The following is a 26,610-nucleotide window of genomic DNA, read 5'->3' on the forward strand; positions in this document are numbered from 1 at the left end:
CTTTGCTATCAAACGGACCGTATGTGCTTGCATGTAGTGCTCTAGTTTGTCTACGGCAAAGAAAAGAGCGAGGCACATCTTTTCAATAGGAGAATAATTTAATTCAGCTCCATTGAGAGTCCGACTTAAATAATAAAGGGCTCTTTCTTTCCCTTCTTTATTTTCTTGTGCCATAAGAGCACCTAGAGACCTTTTTTGTGCCGCGATGTACAACACTAAAGGCTTTCCCGGGATAGGAGCACCTAAAACTAGAGGATTAAGCAAGTATCTTTTGATGCGTGCAAAAGCATTGCTACAAGCCTCATCCCATTGAAAGTGTGCATCCTTCTTCATTAATCTATTGAAAGGTTGACATCGACCTGCCAGGTTTGAAATAAATCGTCGTATGTAAGCTAGTTTTCCTTGCAAGCCTCTAAGTTCTCGCAGGTTCTTGGGCTCTGGCATTTTCTGGATAGCTTCAATTTTGGACTGGTCAATTTCAATACCGCGGTGCCTCACAATGAAACCAAGAAATTTCCCAGATGTTACACCGAAAGCACATTTGCGAGGGTTCATTTTAAGCTGATACTTTCTTAAGCGGTTGAACACGGATCGCAAATCTACCAGATGGTCTTCCCTCATTTTTGATTTAACCACCAGATCATCGACATAACACTCCACGTACTTATGAAGTACATTATCAAAGATCTTTTGCATGGCTCGTTGATAAGTAGCACCAGCGTTCTTTAATCCAAAATGCATCACTTTGTAACAGTAAATACCTTTAGGGGTACGAAAAGCTGTGAACTCTTCATCCTTAGGATTCATTCAAATTTGGTTGTAACCAGAAGAGCCATCCATGAAAGATAAGGCTTCATGACCAGTAGTGGCATCAACCATGATCTCAGTGATAGGCAACGGAAAATCATCCTTGGGACATGCATTGTTCAGATCACGGAAGTCAACGCACACCTGGATTTGTCCATTCTTCTTTTTGACAGGGACGATATTAGCGATCCACTCCGGATACTGTACTTCACGGATGAAGCCTGCCTCAATTAGCTTATTGACCTCAGTTTCTATTTAAGGGATAAGCTCCGGCCGAAAGCGTCTTTGAGCTTGTTTTACTGGGTGCACGCCCTTCTTTACTGCCAAATGGTGTAAAGCAATACTTGGATTGAGCCAAGGCATTTCTTTGTAAGTCCAAGCAAACACATCTTTATATTCTACCAGGAGCTGGATGTATCCTTCTTCTTCTGCAGGGGTGAGAAGGGCACTGATGAAAGTTGGTCGAGGTTCTTCAGTAGTTCCTAAATTGATCTCTTTAAGTTCATCAACTGTAGCCTGTACTCCATCTTCCAAGGCTAGGGGAGCTTCATCGACCTCATTCTTTGCGGCTTCATCATCTGACAGTGTATCTTCTTCTACTGTAATGTGAAACGAGGATGATACTTCTTCATTTTGCTCGTTGTGGACGAGTGACTGACTTGTGTGTACAATCGTTCGCCTTTTGACTTTGAGAGCTCCTTCAGTGCTGATATCCAAGACAAAGTTATGCTTCATGCGTGAAAGAATACTACTATGTATCTCATCATTAGTTTTCTCCTCCTTTTGGTCCTCAGGGTTTATTAAACTTTCAGAGCAAGTATCAATGGGCCTTTTTGTTGCCCCCAATCGATTAAAGACTGATCCACACGCAAAAGTGTCCCGACTTTGCGTTAAACAAGCCGTATTCAACCTGTCGAACACTGTAATTCGTGACGATGAAGCCTTAATGTGATCGAATACTGAGATGCGTGATGAAGAGTGATCTTTTCTTTGATTCGGACTTTCATCAACCTCTACTGTTATGTATTGGGAACTTGAAGCATTGCTTCTTTTATTGATCCATATTTGAGCTGGTGGTTCTGGAGTATAACCTATTCCGGTCTTTGGGATAGGAATTTCATGCCCTTCAAGTTGCATTTTCCCTTGCGTTTTACTAAGACCATGCATCTTTTCTCCGGTGGCTTCTGGAATTAGTTTCCCTAGGCTGCTTTGTTTTGAGAAATCATAGTCTGCTTTGGCTAATAGCCTATATGCCTTTGGGTCAAACCATTCTTTCATTCGTTTACTTGGTAGAATACCATGCTCTGTCAGACTTTGTGAAGACTTCACGAACCCATTTAGTGGCTTTGAGGGCAAAGGATTTGTGGATGAAGTTAAAGGCATCATATGATTTTCTTTCAACATGGCTACATCCTTCATTGTAAGCTTTGTAGGAGGTCTTTGCATGTCCATTGTAGATTGAAGGCATTCTGTGAATGGTGATTGTCCATTTTTGTGGCGTGACAATGGTACATAATGGAGGAATGGAGGGTTATTGGAAGGTGTAGAACTTTCATCCGCTCTCTCTGAATTGCTAGTAGACTCACTAGATTATTTATTCCCATATCGTGGATCTTCCTTTGGGGAAGGAATATCCTTTCTAGTGATGAATTTAACATGCTTCTTTTCACCCTGCTTGCTTTTCATGGACGGGACTTCAACTAGGAGAACTTCATTAGGGATATCATCTTCTACATAAAACTTCACGTCAGCAAAGTGAGCTTCAATTTCAGAAAAAGGCTTCAAGTCGGCATCTACTTTCTTTATTCCACCTTGAAGATACTTGAAACATTGGTGCAAAGTTGACGGCACTATTCCGTTCCCATGGATCCATGGACGTCCTAACAACATGTTGTAGGTTGTCTTGGCATCAATGACATGGAACAAAACATTGCTTGTTAATTCTCCAATAATTAACTCCAAGTGTATCATGCCGATGGCGCGTTGTCCTCCTTGGTTAAAACCTTGTATGACCAAGCGACTGTGTGATAATTCCTCCATAGCAAGACCAAGTCGTCTCATTGTCATTTTCGGTAGTATATTAATAGCTGAACCTCCATTAATGAGAATGCGATCAATCTTTTGTTCACGAGCATAACCAGAGACATAAAGTGGACGATTGTGAGGCTTAGGGCCTAACAATAGATCCTCGTCAGTGAAAGTCAAGTCTGGAGAGCACGCGAAACATTCCTGTGTTTGTTGAAGTGTATTGGTACAAGGAGTGTAAATCTTTGGCTCTTCAAGAGCTTGGATGATCCCTTCTTTCGGTGAGGTGGAGGATTGCGAGGGTTCCACTTTATCAACCTGAGATTTGAGTTGTTCTAAAGACGACAAAGTCTCATTCGAACTACCATGGTCGACACCTTTTTGTTTTTCATCAACTTCACAATGAGAGACCGTGTGAACAGCCTCCGCTGACTTGCTTTGAAAGAATTTCATGGGGAAAAATTCTTCCAATGTGACAAGACTTCGAAATTTTTGGGTTTGTGCCGAATCATCACACATTTCCTTTCTTAGTCTTTCTTTCCTTTTATCATTCTTTCTTCTTGACTGCGGCTGAATTTGGTTTTGTGCTCTTCTGGATTCTTGAGTGATCAAATGAAGAGGGAATACTCGTCTCTTCTTCCATCTCTTACGAGTAACCAACGTCCAACCCTCTTCCTCATCCATTGTTGACTTTTTATCATCATTTGAGTTATAATCAGATGCTTTTTGTGAGAGTTGAACTTGAATAGGTTCCAAAGAACCAAATTGGATGAACGTGGTGTTCACCCTCTGCTTAGTAGTTGGAGACATGCAACTAGGCGACCCGCAAGCAAATGTTACAAGGTTTGACTGAGTAACATCACCAACATCTAAGTCAATTTTCCTTTCCTTGGCTAGCTTCATGATGAGCTCTTTAAGAACAAAACATTTTTGGATCGGATGACTTATGATGCGATGATACTTACAATAGTTCGGGTCATCAACCTTTCCTACTTCTTCCGGTCGTTTGCATTCTGGCAATTCAATTAATTTCAAATTGAGCAGTTGTTCTAGCATTTCGGGTATATCAGCGTCAAGGAAGGGATACACCTTCTGTTCCCATTCCTTGAGTGATGAGCGACGCGTCTCGCGTCGTTGGCCTCCCTCAGGCCTCTTCTCGTTAGCCTTTACATTTCCCGTTGAAATTTTGATTGGGGCAGGGTTGACATTCATGGAGTGTTTGACATTACTTTTTGTATTCCTGTCATTTCTCCTTATTTCTCGCCTTTCTTTTTTTTCTTCAGGTACTGGAGGTTTCATATTTTCATGGAAAGAGATACTCAATTTCATGTCATGCGCACGAGTTGCCAATTCTTCGAATGTTCGGGGCTTTACCCCTTGTAGGATGTACAGAAGTCCCCAATGCATGCCTTGGATGCACATTTCTACTGCAGATATTTCAGACAGTCTATCCTTACAATCTAAACTCAAAGAACGCCACCGACTGATGTAGTCAACAACGGGTTCGTCTTTCCACTGCTTAGTATTGGTAAGCTCTATCATGCTTAATGTACGGCGCATGCTGTAAAACCGGTTAAGGAACTCCCTTTCCAACTGATCCCAACTATCAATTGACTCAGGTTCCAAATCTGTATACCAATCAAAGGCATTCCCTTTCAGAGAACGAACAAACTGCTTTACAAATAGGCCTCCTTGAGTCCCTGCGTTCTCACAGGTTTCTACAAAGTGCGCAACGTGTTGCTTAGGGTTTCCCTTGCCATCGAATTGCAAGAACTTGGGGGGTTGATACCCATTTGGCATTCTCATATTGTCAATGCGCTTCGTATAAGGTTTTGAATATATGAGAGAATGTGTAGAAGAACCTCCATATTGTGCTCGTATGGTGTTCGTTATCATGTCCTGCAGTTGTTGGACAGATATCGAGGCCATTGAGGTGGAATGTCCTTGTTGAGAAGTGCCTTCACCTCCTTTTCCCTTATCACCCCTAGCGTTTTCTCCCTTCAAGGTAAAGCCAGGAGGGTGCTCAAGGTCTGGATTTGATTCACCCGAATCTTGGACTTCCAGTTTGTTCATCAGGGTTGCAATTTGGACGTCCTTATCTTCAAGTGCTTTTGTGAGAAGGGTGACCCTTTGTTCCATTTCAGCCATCTTTTCTTCCACAGTAGAGGTGTTGGTCATCATTACTGGCATGACCTCTAGATATGATGGAGAAAACGATGAGACAGGATGAGTCAAAGGCATTTTGTTCCTTAGGCTTCTCATCACGGGTGAAGAGTTGATAGAAAAGGTCTTTGTTGAGGATGATTCATCATTGATCTCAAGATCCTTCGAGACAGATGAATCCTTAACGGTGGCTTTCCTTTTTGCAAGAAAGTCTAGAGAGATGATATTATGAAGCTTGCTTTCTTTGGTTGATTGGGGTTGCGGTTGATCAAGAGCTTTGGATCGACTACGAGTGATTGGGCCGACATAATCATCCGCAACAGAAGCATCCATCACCGATTTTTGAGCATTCTTGTTAGAAGCCATCGAAGCTAGTAGCAGATCGAATTTCTTTTCTTTTGAAAGAGAAAGAGATGAGAGGCAGAGATGTCCCACTGGGCGTGCCAGAATTTGTAGACGACTAATTTTCTTAGTTCGAAATAAATCAAACAAGTAAAATAGTTTCACAAATACGAATTTGTATTGATAAATGTGTGGTACAATTCTCTGTAATTACAAAAGAGTGATCCTCTGATTCGATCTCCTTGAAAGATTTATTGATTGGAATTGTGATAATGTGATTTTGATTTGAACATAAGATATTCTTCAATTTGGCTGAGGAATGGATCGAAGATCTTTGAAACGGAATTACAATGAATCTCTGGCTATGAGCTTGTTAGAAATTCTTTGTTCTTCGTGTTCTTCGTGTGTTCTTCGTGTTTGAAGGTTTATAGTGGAAGTTCTTCGGTGCTTTAGAGGCTTGATTTCGTAGAGCTTCGTTGATTTATGGTTTGTTGAGGTTTCTGGAGGCTTTTGAGCTTGATTCTAGTGAACTTTGAGATTTGGACGAGTAGTTTGGATGATTTTGCTTCGAATGTTGTCTGTATTCGAGGTTGGAGTTCTTGAAATTCTTGAAGGCTTTGGGGTTTGATTCCGGCAGAGCTTCTGGATTTCTGAACTCAAGATATCTTCTTCCTTCTCTGTCTGTGTGTCCTCCTAAATGTCTTAGGAAGACTTCTATTTATAGGAGTTTAGGGGTAGGTGAGCGACATGTGGTGGAGTCTGATTAGTGACACTTGTCACAGCTTGATTGGTCCGCTTATGTCATCGCTTACACGTGCAAGGCTGCTTGTGTCATCGCTTACACGTGCAGGGCTGCTTGTGTCATCGCTTACACATGCTGATGCAGTTTCATGCCTTTATTTCAATGACACTTGGCAAATTTCTATTGGAATCCGAATAGTGATGGCAAAACCTAGCAGCAATACGTGGCGCCTTGTAATTGGCTGTATTTTGTGGACTTGGTAGTATGATGTGTCAGCTTGTGATAGGTCGGGAATTTTCCCTTTCTACAATACTCCCGGAGAATCATAAATGTATACTCCTTCTTTTCACATAAATGATAGGTCCTACTAATTAAATTCATAATAGGATCCATAATTTTTGTGAGAAGAGAAAGTACGCTATTATAATACTCTAAGAATACCTAATAATTTTTTTTTTTACGATCTAACGATCCAAGTCCCATCAAATTAAATGCTGCAAGCAAAGAATCTCAAAAAGCATTGGTGACCCAAAAATGGGACCTTCCATATTCCTTCATTCATTTAAAAAAAAAAAAAAAAAAAAAAAAAACAACAACAACAACAACAACAACAACAACAACAAAAGAATAAAGGTGGCAACTGAATAGGTGAGGTGTAAAGCGTCATCTATTCAATTGGATGATTAAAGCCATATTTAAGAGCAATGATGACTCTTTAGTAACCAATAGACTACAACGGATAAACAACCATTGCAGGATCATAAATGGTCATTAATGTACCCTGAACGCGACTTAGCCATAAAGGCAGAATCATAAAAGGCCTTTAACGGCTAATACAATAAAGACTATATATATAATAGTCTCCCATGACCAAAAGAGGTACACACAACTTTCTACTGTATACATTTTATTACATATTGTTGCGCCTAACTTAAGCATCGAAGTGTCTTTGGCAGACACCATCCCAGTCTTGTTACTCTAGATTTCTCTGTTCATTACAAGGATTCTTCTAGTCTTCCATCCAATCTTGACAAAAAAATTCTATTGAAGATCCTCAGCATCAACAATGTTACAATAACCGATAAAATCCATTTAAATATTGAATTCTCTATTTCAAATTCAAATAACAAAGTGAGTCATTTTGGGGTTTACAAGCTGTTCTAGGGTTGCTAATACCTCTGCCATTTTAGGTCTGAATTTAGCTTCAGTGCTTAGGCACTTCAAGGCAAGGGTAGCAACCGTATAGGCTCCTTTTTGGGGGTACTGGCCCTTCAAGTTTGTGTCCATAATTCGGAACAATTGTTTTTTGTCACCCAAAAATGGCTTTGCCCAGTTTACCAGAATCTGCTCAGTACAAATTTTTTTCCTATCAATAGCACGTAGTCCAGATAATAGTTCTAGCAATACAACTCCAAAACTGTAGACATCATTTTTTGCTGTCAGCCGACCTGTTTAATAAAGAAAACCTCAAAAGCTTTTACCATAATATTTAATAGGAAATTGTTAACGGATGTGCACCTGTTAATTAGACCCTATTTAATATGCAGAATGAATTCATACTTCCATCCAATAGTGTTAAGCATTAACAACATTTCACTTGAACTGAACACTTTTGTTTGAGAACTCGGGCATTATTTTTCGCTCTTTTATCCACAGAGACTATTCTTCTACTTCAACAAAAGGCTGGGGAAAAAAAAAAGTGACAAAAAACTAATAGTTTCCACTTCATATTCTTTATGCTAAGTAATTAGAACTATTAGATTTGGACATTACATTTCTACAATGCAACTTCAAGTGTTGAATTTTGTCTTTTTCCTTTTTGAATTATAAAAAAAAAAAAAACAGAATATTTTTTGTAAGATCAAATTTCTTCTAAAAATAATATATCCAATTCAATGATCATTCTACGTCCACAACATTTTCACAACAAATTATAGGTGGTTAGTTGTTATTGATTTAAATTTGAACATAACACTAAGATTATTTTTTTGCCCCAACAATAATAACCAGTAAGAACCTACCACTTAAAATTTGTTATAAAAAATTGTGAACAAATTATTTTTCTTTTTAAATAGTAACAATAATGCTTAACATGGATATGTTAAGGACCTGTAGCAACAAATTCAGGTGCTATAGATCCATAAAATATATTCTTTGAGCTTAGTAATCAAAAGTATAAGATTTGGACATTGCATTTTTAAAAAGCAACTTCAAGTGTTGAATTTTCTCTCTCTTTTTCCTCCAAAATAAAATGCGGGAAAATTAAAAAAAACAAAAAAACAAAAAAAAAAGATATATATATATATATTTTGTTTTAGGAGAAAATTGATCTTGTATAAATCTTTTTTTAATAGTACCAATAGTGCATAACAATTAACATGGATATTTTACGGACCTGTAGCAACATATTTACGTGCAGCAGCAGCCTTTGAGGGCCCATAATCAGAAATCTTAGCATTGAACTCCTGCATCCACAATGCCCAATTAATTTAAATATATATAATGTTGACACAAATTACATCCAAACAAAGCAAATATTGAGTTTAACGCTTCTGTACACTAGATTCATTGGAATGCGCGCAGAAAATATTCAATACGTCAACATCTTAACGAATTTAGTGCACGACCCAATTTGGTTCCCAAATATATACCATTGTCTTTCTCTTAATTTAGCATACCGCATCTAATAGGATATTAGAAGCCTTGAAGTCAAGATATATGGCGTGTGGTTTGGCCTCATGAAGAAAACAGAGCCCTCTAGCAGCACCGATGGCCACTTTGATCCTTATTTCCCAGGAAAGTGATTGTGGGCCTTGTGGCCCCCCTGTGGTACACAACATAGCATGAAGGATGACAAACAATTTTCATATCCATGAAGTCCTAACCTTACATTTGAGAGCCAAGCTGAGAGTTATATTATACTGCCAGAGAATGCGAAGACGAGTTAGGAAAGAAAAAATATTTAAAACTGCAAGAAATTTGAATTTATAATTTCGCAACAAACAAAAATGAAATAACAGTTTTGATATTTCAAGTTTGCCTGGTAGCGATAAGAATATTGAGCTTAGCGAATAATGACTTAACAGGGTAATCTATTCCAAAATAGAAGATGACAGCATTCTGTGTTGGTCGACAGACATTGACACATGCTAACCCTCTGTATTGATGACATGAAAACTTGGAAGAAATTTGAGATTTTGCTTCTCTACTACTTCGTTAGGAGGAACAAACATCTGAATTAGGCAACATTAAGCAGACTTTTTTTTTTTTTTTTTAATAATCTTTTTTCTCTAAGGAACCAAAGTAGCAAACAGATGAAAGACCTCATGTCTCATTATTATGAATGAGCATAAAAATCCAGTCAGCACATAGTACAAGCACGCTTCCCAATAAAATTACTGGAATGCATAACTTACTTTTAAATAGATGATTCTCTAAGCTCCCTTTAGGCATGAACTCATAGACCAAAAACTGGTTCTCACCCTCCAGACAGTACCCAATTAGCTTAATCAGATTTGGATGAAGTTGGCCAATAGAATTAACTTCAGTCTGGAATATATGAGATAATATCAGTGATTACACCATGTCCAATAAGTAGGGGTGTTAAATGTATGGGTTTGGGTTGGGTATAAATGGGTTGGTACATAAAACTCATTTATCCGTTATAACCCATTTAACAATTTAATTATAACCCAAATCCAACTCAACCCAATTATTATACGTAAAACTCATATACACACACACATATATATATAACAAAAATACCACTAAAATTTCTAAAATGGCCAAAATATCTTTAATTCTAAAAAATTACCAAAATGTCTATAAATTTTCAAAATGACCAAAATTGCCCGAAATACCCTTAGAACCTACAAATGACCAAAATACTCTTAGAACCTAAAAATGACTGAAATAGCCCTAAAAACTTTAAAAAAAATACCCGAAATACCCTTAGAACCTAAAAAATGTCCGAAATGACCCTAAAGCCTAAAAATTGACCAAAATACCGCCAAGACCTCCAAAATAACTAGAATATCCCTAAACCTATAAAATGACTGAAATGACCCTATGTCAGGGACGTTTTGCAACAAGGGCCAAAAATGCAAGATTAACCCAAATCCCCCCTTAGATTCTTTAGAAAAGTTTATTTGTGGAAAATCAAGCCCAAAATTCCAAATGTATAATGAACAAAAGATTAATGGTGCTTAAACAAGAGAGAAATCAAAATGTCATAACTGTAATACAAGAAAATACAGAAAAAGCACACAAGTCTGAAACTTCAACCCACAGTCAGCAAGAAGAAGAAATTGAGAGAAGTTGTGAGGAAGAAATGGAAGATTCCCCTGTACTCATATTTCCACCCCTAAGTTTTAAAATTGTGAGGGTGTTAACTGGCTAAATGGGTTTTTGTTCTAAAGTTTCAGCTCTGTGAGAGAGAATGTGGTTCTTGGTTTTTAGCTGAAGAAAGGCTCTTATATTGAGCTTGGGGTGTTGCTCTTAGAGTCAAATGTGATTGTCTTGTTTTGAATTTGATTGGGACCTTTTTTATTGAGTTTGGGGTGCTCTAAGTGACTGATTTTGGTCAATAGAAGAGGCTTTGAACCCTAAGGTCTCAATCAAAGAGGTTATGGTCAGATTTGCTTTAATTGGGTAAGAGGATTGGCTTTCTTTTTGCATAATTTGGGAAATGGAGTGGCCTAAATTCATGAGCTAATGTTTTCAAGACATGGCAGTACCTTGGAGTCTGCATTTAGTTGTTGCAGCAGACAAGGCCAGCCACTTAGGGTTAGCTATGTGTTTTAGGAAAAAAATGGTAGAGCAGAAAAGATGGTCACAGTCAGCCAGAGCATAAAGGATCTTTTAAGGTGGAAATTTCAGGTACAAGACCTCTTCAATGAGCGAGAGGTACTATTAGTGTCCCTTGCCCACTTGGTAGCACTCATGGGATGGACTCATGCAAAAGGTCCGAAAGGAACCGACCCATACTCTCCAAACCACACTCCCTCAATTTCCCCAATAAGTCGCATGAGCTTGGGCCATTCTTAAAAAAATAAAATATAATACAATACATGAATCAAGTGTTAGGATATGTGTATTTTAATTTCTATTGTATGATACTATGTATGACATTATGTATAATATTATGTTATAATTAATAAAGTTGTTTTGTTATTATTTAAAATAATGGTAACATGAATATTTAGACATTATCATATAGTCCATGAGGTGCATAGTATGTGATTTAGTCACTGAATATAAATTACAAGTTCTTTGTAAACTCAAAATTTTAATTTGTAATCAGTGATGAAATTAGATATTTTATCTAAAAATGACAACCGATCAAATTCGGACCGGGTTTCTTTATACTCAAAATGTTTCTCACAGCACCCAAAATGTTCTCTCTTATGGCCACATTGTTCAAAAGTCATAATAGACAAGAAAGACTTGTCACTGGGTTTAGGTGGATGACAGCGTTGTCGCCATCATTGTCAACAAGATCTTTGGTAGATCCTTGGATAGACAAGTTGGTCCTTATTGGGTTGAACTATTGAAGTCTAAGGAGAGAGTTCAAGAGTGGTCTCGGGGCCACAACGGGGGGGAAAACAAAACCCATACTATCACATTCCGCACAAAATTTCAATCAAAGGCACTATCTTTATTTTTATGGCTGACAAATCAAATTGACCAAAAATGAAAAGTGATTGGCACAAAGATTAGTGAGGGACAACAATGACAATCATAACCATAATGATAAGCTCATAATTAACTTTCCTTCAAGTTCACTTTGCTATTTTTCTAATTAAATAATCTCAAAACTCAAGCAAAATAGCCGATTGATCAAAAAGCTCTAGAGCTATGTAGTGTGGCACAGGTATGGGCGATGTGGTCTTGGGTTGTCGGATCTTTTGCTGGTGTGTTGAGGAACGCCGGAGTTTGAGAGTGATAATGGAGGTGATGGTTATTATGGCTGTGAATTTTTTATTTTATTATTTTTTAAAATGATTAACCTAACAACAAAGCTGCCACAACATTAAAAAATGGACACAAAATAATGCTCTCTTTTAACATTTTCGAACTAAAAACTCTCATTTGAAGTTTAGGCTGCGTTTGGTTGGGTGTAAAATATTTTTTGGATGTAAAACAATTTCAGCTGAAAATATTTTCGGGAAAAGAAAATATTTTTAGGTGTTTGGTAACATTTTAAAAAATACTTTGAAAAATATTTTCAGGTGTTTGGTTGTGATCTTGAAAATATTATAGAAAATGCATTTTCTATTTGTTGCTCACATTTTCTCAACTTCCAAACAAATATCATTTCCTGATCTAGAACAACAAAACCCAAAAAAAAAAAAAAACTCATCAAATTTTCTCAATGAAGCACAACAAAACCCAAAAATAAAAAAAGCTCATCATCAATTTTTCTCAATACAAATCATCAAAAACCAAATCCGGTCAGAGAGAACGAAGACAGAGAGAGAGAGAGAGAGGCGACTGGCGATGGCGAAGGGGGGATTGCGCCGGCGCGGCACGGCGAAGGCGAAGGCGAGATCGCACGGCGCGGCGATGGCGATGGCGATGGCGAAGGCGAGATCGCACCAACGCGACAATGGCGATGGCAAAGGCGCGATCTCGCCGGCGCGGACTGGGTGCTCTCTCTCTCTCTCTCTCTCTTCGTGCTTTGTGTCTTTGTTTCTTCGTGCTCTCTCTCTCTTCATGCTCTGTGTAATAATTTTCTGGAAAATTTCAATTTGAAGGTAAAATAGACATGGAAAACGTTTTACGGGTGGGGAGGGTTTATTTTCCGGTCAATGGGTTTGATTTTCCGTTTGACCAAAATTTCCGGTGTTGCCAAACACCCGCAAATGCTGAAAACATTTTCCGGAATTGCTTTACTGTCGAAACAAACGCACCCTTAAAGAGTAACAGTATTTAATAGGTAAACTTTAGAAACCAAAAAAAAAAAAAAAAAAACCAAAAAAACAAAAAAAGATGAAAACAAGAAGAAGAGACCTACCAACCACTCCTTGTGGCCGTGGAAACTCGTAGATTTAAGCTTCTTGACAGCAACAGCCATTCCTGATCCCGGCTTTGCAGCCAAAAAAGTGTATTCATCAATCCATCCTTTGAAAACATAACCAAATCCTCCCTCACCAAGAAGCCTATCAGGAGAGAAATTTCTGGTGGCGCTCTTTAGCTCATTGAAAGCGATGACTTTCAAATTTGGAGATGATAATATTTCACCTTCAGACCTTGGAGTAGGAAGACTTGAAGCATTGCTTTTCTCACTGAAAGATTGAATGGCCACACTGGAAGGAGCTGATTAACGGTCAGTTTTGATCAAAAATGTTGGGACTCCTGATCCTGTTAAGGGAAAAAAGGGTTCTTTATAGCACAAACAACATACGCAGGCAGTTTCTACTACAACTCAAGAGCCAATCAATCTCAACATTGTACCTATTTTGGACTATTCCTCAAGTAGGGATATTTTAGTTCAAAGTTCAAACTCACTATGCTAGAAACATCTTTTGATAAAATACATTAAAGCGTACAGCTGGTTAGATTTTTTTATTTTCCTTTTTTGAGAAACAGCTAAATTAGATTCTTCAAACAGCTAATTTATGAAAAAACTCGCATGGTCAAGCAATAATGAAATATTTGATAGATCTCATGCCAACCAGTTCCTACCCACAAAAATAAGACTTGCATAAAGATTCGTAAACACCAAGCAAAAAGAGATCAAATTTACTTATAAAAAAACCTCAAATATTCAACCCTGGCCGCCGCCGCCCCCCCCCCCCCCCAAAAAAAAAAAAAAAAAACCCAAAATCAGTAAAACAAACCCAAAAAATCACAATTTTTAAGCTATAAAGATTCCCATAAAGTCAATTATCCTCCAACTTCAAAACCTACCTCGCCAAAAAAACTTGCTCATAAGAAAAAAAAACAATCTTTAATAGAAAATTCAGGCCAAAGCATTAACTACTACCAAAATAGAATTGACTAGTATAAGTTACCAAAAGTGTCATGAGAGCTTTGAGCTGTATCTACTTTAGCTGAAGAATCTAGGCAGTTGCCCATAGGATATTTTCTGTCTCTTACAAGACACAATCTTTGCTTGCTATTCTTAGCAACACATCATGGATTAATCTGAATGCTCGGCAGAAAAGATAAAGTGAAGCAAAAAAATGAATGACCCGCGTCAACCAACCTCCATGTGAAGCTAGTTTTGTTTGTCACAAACTTAGTGGAGATTAATGAAAAATTAAGTGAGAAAAAATGGGTTTTGATTAAGAAAGACAATAAGGAAGAGAAGAGGGAAGAAGAGTGGAGGAAGGAAACTGAAGAGAAAACGCAGAGAAAGAAAATTAAGCTCCGTTGGGATTGCGTTCCATGTTCACGCGTCTGGCATTTTTGGCTTTTTTTTTTTTTTTTTTTTTGACTAGCACCTCTTGTACTATTTATAGGACATTAACAATGCAAGACAAATGAACAATATTGAACAGCAGTGAACAATAACTCATAAATTATTATTTTTTTATTGTTTTTAATTTTCAGCAAAATAAGCGGTATCCAAACACATTCTTATTATATTTGTAATACCAAAAAAAAAAAAAGATTTAAAAGGAGAGGTATTTAAGTAAAAATCTTTGTGGGGCCAATTTTATAATTTATAATTATAAGAAAATTTTAGAAAATAAGGTTGAAATCCTAACTATATATAAGCTTATTAAATCAACGTATATAGGGAGATATTTTGAAAGAGGAGACTACTCAAAAGACTGAAATAGAGAAGGATTGACTATACCTTTGAGGTAAGTACTTAAAAAATCTTATTTTTTTGTCAAATTTAAACTTTATGTGGTGTTAGAATATTTTCTTATGTGAGTATTTTGCCCAACAGTAAGACTTTCTTTAGCCATGGCCGTATGAATCTGCTCTAAGTAATTTTTCTTGAAGGAATTGTATCGGAACACCAACTTCTTTCTAATATATTATTACTTGTTTATTGACTTGGTAGAGGAAAAATAGTGTTTCAATAAAAGCTTGTGGCAGAGCTTAGTTTGTGTGATTTGTCCTCTTGCCAAAAGAAAACTAGAAGATGGTCTAGGGGTGAATGGAGTTAAAAAAAAAAAAAAAAAAAAAAAATTTATATGAGCACACGTATAGAAGATTAGGTGGTACTTTTGACCAAATATGGCTATACCTATGGTGTATCTATAGGCTTTATTCCTAGTACTATTAGTGACAAAAAGTGGAGGAAATATATATATATATATATATATATATATATATATATATGATGAATATGAGAATTTTTAACTATGAGATAATAGTGGGTAATTATTGGATATTTTTAACGGTTTCTTTTTTGGCCGAGTATTCATATAAGTTTTATTTTAAAAATATTGGATTATTGAGTAAATGATACTTGAAAAATTGTTTAGGTGATATCTAAGGATTTTAGAGGAAGTGTTAGAGAGAAGTTCCTTTTGATATGGTTTTTAGAGGTAAGTAACCTTATCCTAATTGGTTTTATTTTGCATATTTTAACTACGAAAATTGTTTACAGTTGTTACAATTTTATTTCTATTGTATTACTGATTTCAAGTAAAGAATTGTCACAAATATATATGAGCATTAAATATAAGATTTATTTTATTTAATTGTTTTTGGGCTATTTTAATTTAAAGTAAAGAATATAAAAATATCCCAAATATATTTAAATACTGAATATATGATTATATATATGTATTTGAATGAGATATATTTTTGGTTTGAATTATGATTTGATATATATGATTATGGACAATCTGATTGTGAATTGATTATCTGATACCCAGCCAATAGGGGTCATTTATTGGTATTCTGATATACAAACCAATGGTGTTTTTCATTGGTACTCTGATACCCAGCCAATGAGGGTTATTCATTGGTACTCTGATACCCAAACCAATGGAGGTTATACATTAGTACGCGGATACCCAGCCAATGGGGGTTATTCATTGGTATTCTAATACCCAAACCAATAGGGGTTATTCATTGGTATTCTGATACCCAGCTAATGAGGGTTATTCATTGGTACTTTGATGCCCAGTCACGGGGATATAGCGTGACCATAGTCATAAGATTGTTAAGTATATGAATTACGTTTGAATATTGAACAGTTTTGAGTCCTTAAAACTACATATGTGATTTTGGAAATGTTGAGTATTTAAACTATTTTGAGTCACTAAAATTGCTTATGTGTTTTTGGAACCTATTGTAAGTTATAGCTTTTGATATATGAAAAACTGACTATTTTCTAAACCATCTATGATATAGGATTAAAGTATGTGATCTATGTACAACTTATTATTTTAAGACTATGAAACTTCTTCAGTTATTTTGAAAATACATAGTATATTATAACTTTTGAAAACACATAGTATATTATAAATTTTGAAAACACATATTACATCTTATACTTTACAGATCTATTGCTTGATGGAACTTATTAGGATTTTGGTTACTTATTGAGTTGTCAACTCACCCCCTTTTTCCCCTCCAGTTTCAGATTGTGAAGAATAACAAATTTTGGGAGTTTTGATGTTGTGTTGTGAGCAGGGAAAGAAGCTTAGTGATTTTGGAATTAGATAGCCTTGTAATAGTCTTATATCTTTTGGCCAATTTGCATTATGAACATGAGGTTTGGATTTTCTTCCTATTAAATTATTGGAGAACTATTCATAGAGAAATTGTTGAGGTATTTTGGATTTATTTGATTTTAGTTCAGGATAAATTTTAGTTGCTAAGAAGGCCTTGACACTTGTAGGGTGTGTACTTTATAAGTGTGTGGCAGTTGTCACGTGCCTATCTTATAATTGGGTTCGGGGCGTGACAGTATTATTTAACAAACTTTTGCAATATTTTCCCCTATTCTACTATAAACTACAAAAAGATGATGAAGGGGACCCAAGAGAGACAACTTTTTGGGTCCAGTTGGGTTTGTGTCTAGTGGCTAATTTCACTGGATGTGTTGAGAAGCAAACACATCCAGTTTTGGACACGTGTCTAGTGGAACTAAGCTTTGGACAGAAGCCTCTCCCTCTATATATACTATAAAACTCAAGTCTCTGGCTTGTATTTGACTCTTTTTTTACTTTCTCAAAACTTGTCACGTAGGATTTGAAATTTTCACAAATTTCTATGTCAGCAATATTAAAAAATAATAAAAAGAACTCTCTTTCTCTCCTAAAAACAAATCCCAATAAAATTCTGAAGTCCTTCTCCCCCAAAAACAAAACCCGATAAAATATCAGCCTAAAATTTCTGATTAAACTCTCTCTCACGTAGTTCAATCTCCTTCTCTTTCTTCTTCTTCAACTCTTTTTCTACATTCATTCCAAGTTTTCTTCCTTCATTCAAACCAATATCCTTTGTAAAGACATGCCAACCACATCAGAATTTTTTTGGCATTTAACATGATTTTGGGAAAATTTTCATTAATTAACAAGTTTTCAAAACTATTTTTTAAACTAGCATCTCGAGCCTCTCAAACTCGAGTTTAGTGAAGAAACTCACGTCTTTGAGAATCGAGTTCCATGTGCTATCAACAGCTAATGTGGAAATTGAATCCATGTGGAAACAAATTAATCTAGCTAGAACTCGAGACTTTTAGACTCAAGATTATCAAAGCAAACTCGAGTTTAATAGGCTTGAGTTTTTAAAAGGGTACGGGATAACACACCAAGCCTTAGACTTCAACCCAACACAAATACTAAACACAAACTTTGAAACTCTCTCCTCTACTCTCTCTTCAAACACAAAAACCTAAACTCTCTTGCATCTCTCTCTGTGTAAGTCTCGTCGATGGCTCCTTTCATCAGAGTCGGCACAAACACTAAAATTCTCTCTTTTCCTCTCTCTGCAAACACAAACACTAAAACTTTCTCTCCTCTCTCTTTGTGAGTCTCGTCAATGGCTCCTATATTAATCTCAGTCTCTCGCACTCCCCAACGCTCGCTCTCGCTCTCTCTCTCTCTCTCTCTCTCTCTCTCTCTCTCTCTCTCTCTCTCTCTCTCTCCACTTTAGAGTATTTGATTTAATTTTAGGGTTTGAGTTGTATGTGTATGTATTTGGTGATTGGGTAGTCTTATGTATTTCTCAATTTCTACCAGACCAAATGATCATTAATCCATTAATCTTCCATTTAGTTTCGTGGCCAATATTTATAATATGCACATTCAAAATATTCTTTTGAACCATGTCCTTAACAATTGTAGAGTTATTGTGTAACTAACCACTTTTAAAGAAAAATAGGTATCTTGGTCAACCTATGTTAGTTCTAAGTTCATGAAACTGTGGTTGGGTGTTTCTAGAATAAAATTTGAAGAAGTTCTACTGCAACAATATTAGAATCTATCATTCTAGCATCTTCTAGTGACCCAAGGGGTATACAAATGTGAGGACCCACATAAATAGTGACCACCCAAAGTCTTTGAAGTTTAGGCTTCATGAATGCCTAGACATACCATTTGCATGACTCATCCACACATTTCACATACAGTTTCACCTTGGTGGACCTAGTGATTATATAATTTTTTTTTTCTTAGCGGCCTAAATTGCTAATGCATGCTTCATTGCCTCTTTATTGGGAAAAATAGACTCTTTACTAAAATTCATCCCCACTTGCCAAGTAGAAGCAAAGGATCAACCATACTTTCTTAAGTATTTGCATAGAATGATGGGGCAGGAGGTGTGTAGGTAGGGGTTGTGTTTGTAACATGTTGGACACCAATATCATCATCCGCATCATTTTCATCACAATCAAATATATCATCAGCATGAAGATTGGCTGCAATTTCATGGTGATCAACATCTTCATCAAAGTCGCCTTGCTCAATCGTCTCCTCATACTCATCGCTATTGTCAAGATCTTCACCATTATTGTCATTATGATCAACATAGTGTAGACACCCTATTTCGTTCCTCAATTATAATGCATATCTTTGCGCATGCGTCTCCCCAATGATGAACTGATTAAATAGTATGTATAACTCCTTAATCTCTCTCTTATTTGGCACATCTTTATTTTATTTTTATTTATTTATTTTTTTTTAAAACTTTTTTTTACTTTTTTTAACTCCTATATTTATTTATTCTTAGTTTTAACTTTCAATTCTTTATTTTAAGTGCATTTGAACCAAGCTTTTTTATTTTATTTTAATTCATGCATGTCTCTCTCTTTTTCCTTTTTTTCACAAAATCCATAATTTTTGAAAGTTATATAAAAAAAATCAAGTTTTGTGTCTCAATCTCCCCCTCTGTTGATTTAACGTTAAAACAATTACATTTTATTTCAAAATATATTGGTATAAACCTAGCTTTAGGGGGAAAAAGAAAAGGACAAAAAACACAACAAAATGGTGGGAGGGTACACAGGACAGACACCTCCCACATAGGTCCGGATACCCTCCTCTGGAATTTTTTTTGTCCTGGCTGTCATACCACTGTTCCAGTGAGAGCAGGTGGTGGATTTTGAAATTTTGAAAAAAAAAAAGAGAGGAGCAGAGGATATAAGGCCGGAAAAAAAAGAAAAGAAGAAAAAAAGGGAGGGGAGGCATCAGAGAGTAAAAAAATAGAGAGGAAAACAAGGAGACTTCGGTTTTCCACCGGATTCTAAAAAAAGGATAGACCCATTTTTTTCCTCATTTTCAAAAACTCATTTTCATCACACCTCTTTGATTCTAATCTTCAAAAAAAGAAGCTTTCAAAAAACAAAAACAAAAAATTGAGAGATTGAGATTCCTTGAGGGAAAATCCGGTCCTGAGGGGGGACAAATCCCACTGTACACGATTTTTTTTCAGCACCTCTCCGTCAACCGTCGCCGGTGAAGCGTCGCGTGGTGGAGGGACCTTCCGTTAGAGAACGCCGCTGCCGTCGCCTTTCGTTTCAGTGGAGTCACCATCAAACTTATTTGAGGGTGTTGGGTATGTCTTCAACCTTCCCACTCTTTATTCTTGCATTTCAGTTGTTTGAAGCTTGTTTGCTTTGCTTTGCTTTGCTGGGTATTTTCTTTTCTGTCTGAATGTCAAAGTTTGAAGCTTGGTTGTAATAAAAGAAAGCTAAAGTGAAAGGGTGGGCTTAAAGTTTGTTTGCTTTGCTAGTTTTTTTTCCTCTTCAGTCTGAAAGTTAAAATTTGAATCTTGGCTGCCTTGAACAAATAGTAGGGATGGGATGTAATAAAAGAAAGCTAAAGTGAAAGGGTGGGCTTAAAGCATGTGATTTCTTAGAAAGGACCATGCATTGATGGCTTGACATAGGTTCTTTTCTTTTTCTTTTTCCTCTCACCGTAGCTCCCCTAGTTGCCTAGACCCATGCTCTTCCCAACAACTCTCACTATTTTCTTTTTCTTTTTTTTCTCTCACCGTAGCTCCCTTTTGCCTAGACCCATGCTCTTCCCAACAAACCCCACTATTTCGGTTTCTACAAACAAAATATAAAAAATATACTTTTGTTTTACTTCAAGTCAAAAAAAACAAATGTTTGACTCCGGATCCCACAAACAAAAAACAAAAAAAATGCATTTTTTTATCAAGTCCATGGTTTCGGTTTTCACAAGAAAAAAAATAAGAATAAAACTTTTTTTTTTTACTTCAAATCAATGCCAAGTCACATGCCAATCTAATTAAGCCCTCACTTTTTTTTCTTTAAAAAGATTACAGTCCTTCTTGTCTCTCAAAATGAAATGTTCTCATATTACTCACATCATATTTTGGAAGAGTTTAAGCTTACACATGCTTCTTTTTTTTTTTAGTAGTTGTTATGTCAATTTCTTAACATGCTTGTTAATTTCTTGGTCGTCATTTTGTTTTGTTATTAATTTGCTGCTCTTTATTTTATCTATCGTTATCTTGTGTTATGATCTAGTTCTAGGCCACCATGCCATAAAATCAACTACTTGCTTGATTTGGTGTAATGAATTTGGTTAATAATATTGTGCCCATTGAACAATTAATTGAATATCAAATAGTCCTTAATTAGTAGAGGCCGGTAGACATATCGGGCATGCGTGGGTGCCTCATACCTTCCCACGGCGTAATTTGACCCCCGAACTTGTCCTTGGTGGATGTAGACCACTTTCCTTATCCATTGAGTCAATCAAATAAAAAAAAAAGGGTTTTTATTTCTTGTTTTGTTTTCCCTTGCAAAAAAATAATAATAAAATAAGTGGCGACTCCTCAATTTTTTTTTAGACTCATGATTTTCTTAGTAGTAAAAAATACAAAAAATCAAACCTTTCTTTTTCTTAAAAAACCTTTCCCGAGAAGCGTCACGTGGCCGTGTCCACACATAGTCTTCATCTTCCTCCTCTAGATGAGTAAAAGATTCATCTCGAGGTGTACAAAATTCATCTCGATATCTATGGCATTCGTTCTCAATCAAGGTTGGTGTCTTTTGACATAGGAGTGTATAGCTTCCCAATGTGGTGCATCGATCATTTGGGAGTATAAACTGTAAATTTGTAGTTGTTTATTGCACTTCCTTGTTGCCAACTTCTGCACACGGCCCCACACTTATGTACAACTCAATAACATTTACGTGGACCATTTTCTCCATCCTGTCAAACATGATATTCACATATTTGTCTTTTTCTGTAGCCATATACCTATAATTAATGCATTGATGGAGGACTTCATGTGGAAAAAAAAAAAAAGTAATTTTGATGTCATACAAAACAGGGCCCACACTTAGGTCTTCCATAATTCTCATTTTCAAATTATTCAAGCTATTCAACCTACTATGTATCTGAATATAGTAGCACTTGATACCCCACCCTTTAAATGGCAATCTCTCATTCTCATCGTCATTGCAAAGATTTCCACTGTAGTATAGATTTATATCAATTACAGTAATTGCTGATAGGCCAAAAATGTATTAATCCCTTGTGATGAATTAACCAATTAATTAGCTAAGTGAATTGATTAAGTTCAATTACATGCAATGAGCGTGGCAGCACAAACAAATCACCAAATAACTAAATATGCAGCAGAAATTAAATGACACGGTGATTTGTTTACGAATGAGGAAAACTTACACGGAAAAAACCCCAACGGGTGATTTTAAGATTACCACTCATGAGAATCTACCATTATCAAAACAAGCAGTTACAAGTAAAGGAATCTCAGTATCTTATACCAACCTACAGTTGAACCCTTACCCCAATACCCAATTAGACTTGTTCTTTAGTGACAATCTCTCCTTGTATTGCACGGCTCCCAGTACATGACTAACCAAAAGATGCGCGGATCCCAGTACGCGACTTGATCACCAACTTGAGAAGGATGTTGGCTGCAAAGTTCTCCTATTCTTCAACCAATGAAGATCATGAAGTTGCTTGGTCACAAAACCCTACAGTGTACAAACACAGCAACTTCTTCAAAAATTAAGGGGCAAATTAGGTTTCCGGTTACATTTGTGGAATTATGCTCTTGTGTAATTGTGCTCTTGGTTGTGCAACCTGATACGGCCCTTAAAATAATCCTTATATATGTTTAGGGTTATGAGAAAAGAAAGCCCAAACACATACTCATGGATTGGATGAAAAACAGTTCTAAAAAACTGAGTTTCATAAACCTCGATAGATAGCCATCTATCGAGCTAGTTGTCGAGCCACGAGCTTTAGCAGTTTTTAAATCTCGATAGATACTAGCTGTCGAGCTTTAATGAACAGCACTTCTTCGCTTGTTTCTTGGACAGACTTGCATCTGAAAAGCTAAGTTTCATAAACCTCGATAGATAGCCATCTATCGAGCTAGTTGTCGAGCCATAAGCTTTAATGAACAACAGTTCTTCACTTATTTCTTGGATAGACTTGCATGGCTTTAACACTATTCCTTGAAGCATTAAACACATCCTAGATCTATCCAAATACAAGTAAAATGCGTTTTGTCAAAGGATTAGCCAATATATAAAATGTTGACATATGTTTCTAACATCCAATCACATATGTCCTAGCAATTGCAAACCTATTAAAGTCAAGTGTAATATGTTAGTAACAAATATAACACTTTCATTCAAAATCAATTACGAAACATTTTATCTAGTCAAAGTACAAATATTACAGTTACAACATATGGTATGGTTATGACATTATGTCTCAACACATCAAGCAAATTTGCATATACTCATCGCATATAAAAACATTCATTATCCATTTCTTGCCCATTACAAATTCCAAATCCTTCTAAGGTCATGACTTTCAAAATCCATTCAAATCTTAAACAAAAATATCTTCAATTAATTATGGTTAAAAACCTAGAAATACTAAATAAATCATTATCCATTTCATCCCCATTCCAAATTCTTCTAAGGTCATGATAAAAACTCATTCATGATAAAAAAATCTAACAATAACAAATAATATTCATAATATTTAGAATAATATCATAAATAAGTTATGATAAAAACCTAGCAAATAAATAATCACAATCTTTACGGCAAGGCGAAAATCACATTTTCGTTCCTATATCTTCACGTGTTTTCCACTTTTAGTCCCTATCTTGGAAAACGCGTCTCGTTTTTGTCCCTATCGTTACATCAGAGACGAAAATTGCACAAGTGGCAAACGGAGTACACTGTTGGCACACTAAAAGCTGACATGACCATTAAAATAATAATAATAAATGTTTTTTGACTTTAAAAAATGCCAGCTCAGTATCTAAATAAAAAAAAAATTAACTAAATAAAAAAATCATAATAGAATTAAAAATCAAAATTCACATGAATTTAAATCTAAAAGTATTTTCAACAAGATCATCAACCTAGATTTAAGAACTCAAAACGAAAAACCATTATCTACAGTATCAACATCTAGTTCTACCACCACTTTAGACACAGCTCCGGGTTTTCTTTTCTTTTTAGATGGTCTAGAGGGTGCAGACATGGTGGAACTTGGACTTTCATATTTCCTTTTCTTTTTAGATGATCCACTACAAATCTCATTGTGCCTTGGGCTAGCAGGAGCAAGGTGCCCATACGCTTCACCTTTCAACCCAAGCCGTGTCATCTCTTCAATTTTAGACGGGTATGGACAACTACTGACTCGATCAGAAGAACTTGCAACATTCTGCAATCGCAAGTTAGCATCTTCAGTCCTTTTGTATTCAGAACCAAAATCTTCATCATCAATATTTTCGCCTCCATCCCCAAGCTTTGAATTCGTAAGCAAAGTTCCTCCTTGCTGGCAACAAAACGCTTCTCAACAACAAAATCCAAAAACTCTTCAACGGATCTGGGTTTTTGAGTTTGATATAATTTTATATTGTTGTGGATCTGTGGGATTGTTTTTGAGCTATTTTTGGATTATGGGTTTTGTTCGGATCTGGGTTCCTCTTCTTTTTTTTTTTTTCTTTTTTTTTTTTTTGGTAATGAATTTATGGGTTTCTCATTGAATGGGGTTTAATGGATTTCTGGAATTTGATTTTGATGAGGGTTGAATTCGTGTAAAGAATTTGAGTGGGATGGAGAAATTGTGCAATATGTGGAGTTTGGTAGAAGTTTTGGTGGGTGTTTGGCAGAGATTTTGTGGCAGTGACAGTGGTTTTTGTGCAATCTGTGGTTTTTGGTTTTCAATTTTGACATCTTTAAGTTTGGGTTGGTGTTCTTGTTTAAGATAGTTTTAGATCTTAATTCATGTGAATTTTGATTTTTTTTTTATTTCGTTAAAATTAATAAATTAATTTTTTTAATTTAGATGCTGACGTGTTATTTTTTAATATCAAATAACATTTATTATTATTATTTTGATGGTCACGTCAACTTTTAGTGTGCCAACAGTGCACTCTGTTTGCCACTTGTGCAATTTCGGTCTTTGATGTAACGACAGGAATAAAAACGAGACGTGTTTTCCAGGATAGAGACTAAAAGCGGTGAAAAAAAAAGTTAGAGACCAAAATGAGAATCACGTAAAAATGTAGGGAGGGAAATGTGGTTTTCGCCTTACATCAACTATTGCAATACGAAATTAAAAACAAAATGTAATTACATCAAATAATTTCCGAGAAAAATTTATCAAATAATATAAGTTTTGGACAAGTTTATGGGACCAAAAATGAATGCCCTTCCAAAATTAACAAAGTTAATTATAAAAACAAATAGTTCAAACAAAAATATAAGGATGATATATATGTACACACACACACACACACATATATATATCTGTTATCTGTTGTGCTTCCGCGTTCTACGCTGTCGTCCTTCCCCCTTTATGATATCTGTTATCTATTGTGCTTCCGCCTTCTGCGCTGTCGTCCTTCCCCCTTTATGGTATCGGAGCCATTCTTTCCTTGGCCGATAGTGTTGTTGTGTCTTTCATATACTGTCCGTGTCTGTCTGACCTTGTGATACTTTGTTGTTGTGTCGATCTTGCCGTCGCTGGCGCCACCGCCATTGTAAAAAGTCCCAGATCCGAACAGTAAGGCCCGTGAAGCCAGGAGAGCGTGAGGGCGTGAGAGGAATAGGGTTGATGAACGGTATGTGTTGCAAAATGCAACGATTGTGAGAAAAATATGATAATTGAGTGTTATAACTAAGTTAGATATTGATAGGATGTGGAGATCCGACTTCTCTGTCAGCTCTAGGACTGGTTGTCCTCCTGATATTGTGAATGAAGAAGACCTCATTGTTGGAGAAAGTGAGTACCCTGATTTCAGAAAATGGAATATCCCTAAGATTTCTACTAAATCTGTTTATGATCTTAATTGGGCTGAAAAAAGTATTTTATTTGAATATAGAGCTAGAACTGTTGAACAAACCTTTCTTATTTCTAAAAATCATGAAAAATGCTGTTTATTTTCCAAGAAAAATATTAATGAGTTTTTATCCAAGAAAAATCTTAAATATTTACACATTGGTTTGGTTCAAGTTGCTGTTAAACCTCTAACAAGAAAAGGTATTGATGCTTCTATGCTTATGTGTTTACGTGATGCTAGATTTAAGAAATTTAATAATAGTATTCTTAGCATGATTACTGCTTCTTTGTATGATGGTCCTGTTTACTTTGATTGTTATCCTGATCTTGCTCTTGCTCTTGATGATCCTAATATTATTAAAGCTTTAACTTTGAATATATTGACATCTGATTATGATATGGATGATGGTAGTAGACCTTTTACTCTTATTCACCGAATTTTTTATAGATTGCTTGATTCCCAGCTAACTCCTCAGTCTAGAGGACGTGATCCTGCTGGAAAAACTATGTTGATTCAATGTTCCACCCCTGATGCTAAGATCCAAGTCCCTAAAATGATTCAATGGCAAGATATTACTCTTCCCAGAGAATGGACTTTGGAATAAGTTGCACCACCTGTTAAACCTATTTTTAATGAACTTGATCTTACTAAAATTGCTCAATATACTGATGGAACTGTTAAAATCTTTTTTGATGATACCAAATGTTTTCCTACTAACAAACCTTTAAGAATCAATGAAGGAAGAAAATCCTTTGCTGGATCTGAAAGTTTTGTTAAAAGAAATTTTGATGTTGATG

General features: G+C 36.0%; 1 pseudogene; it reads right to left on the minus strand.

The window, feature by feature from the left end:
* Window positions 1-7,198: 7,198 nt before the first annotated feature.
* LOC142629752 (putative serine/threonine-protein kinase PBL3) lies at window positions 7,199-14,158 on the minus strand (annotated as a pseudogene).
* Between the last annotated feature and the right edge of the window lie 12,452 nt (window positions 14,159-26,610).

The sequence above is a fragment of the Castanea sativa genome, chromosome 3 (genome assembly GCF_040712315.1).
Source record: "Castanea sativa cultivar Marrone di Chiusa Pesio chromosome 3, ASM4071231v1".
Taxonomy (NCBI): domain Eukaryota; kingdom Viridiplantae; phylum Streptophyta; class Magnoliopsida; order Fagales; family Fagaceae; genus Castanea; species Castanea sativa.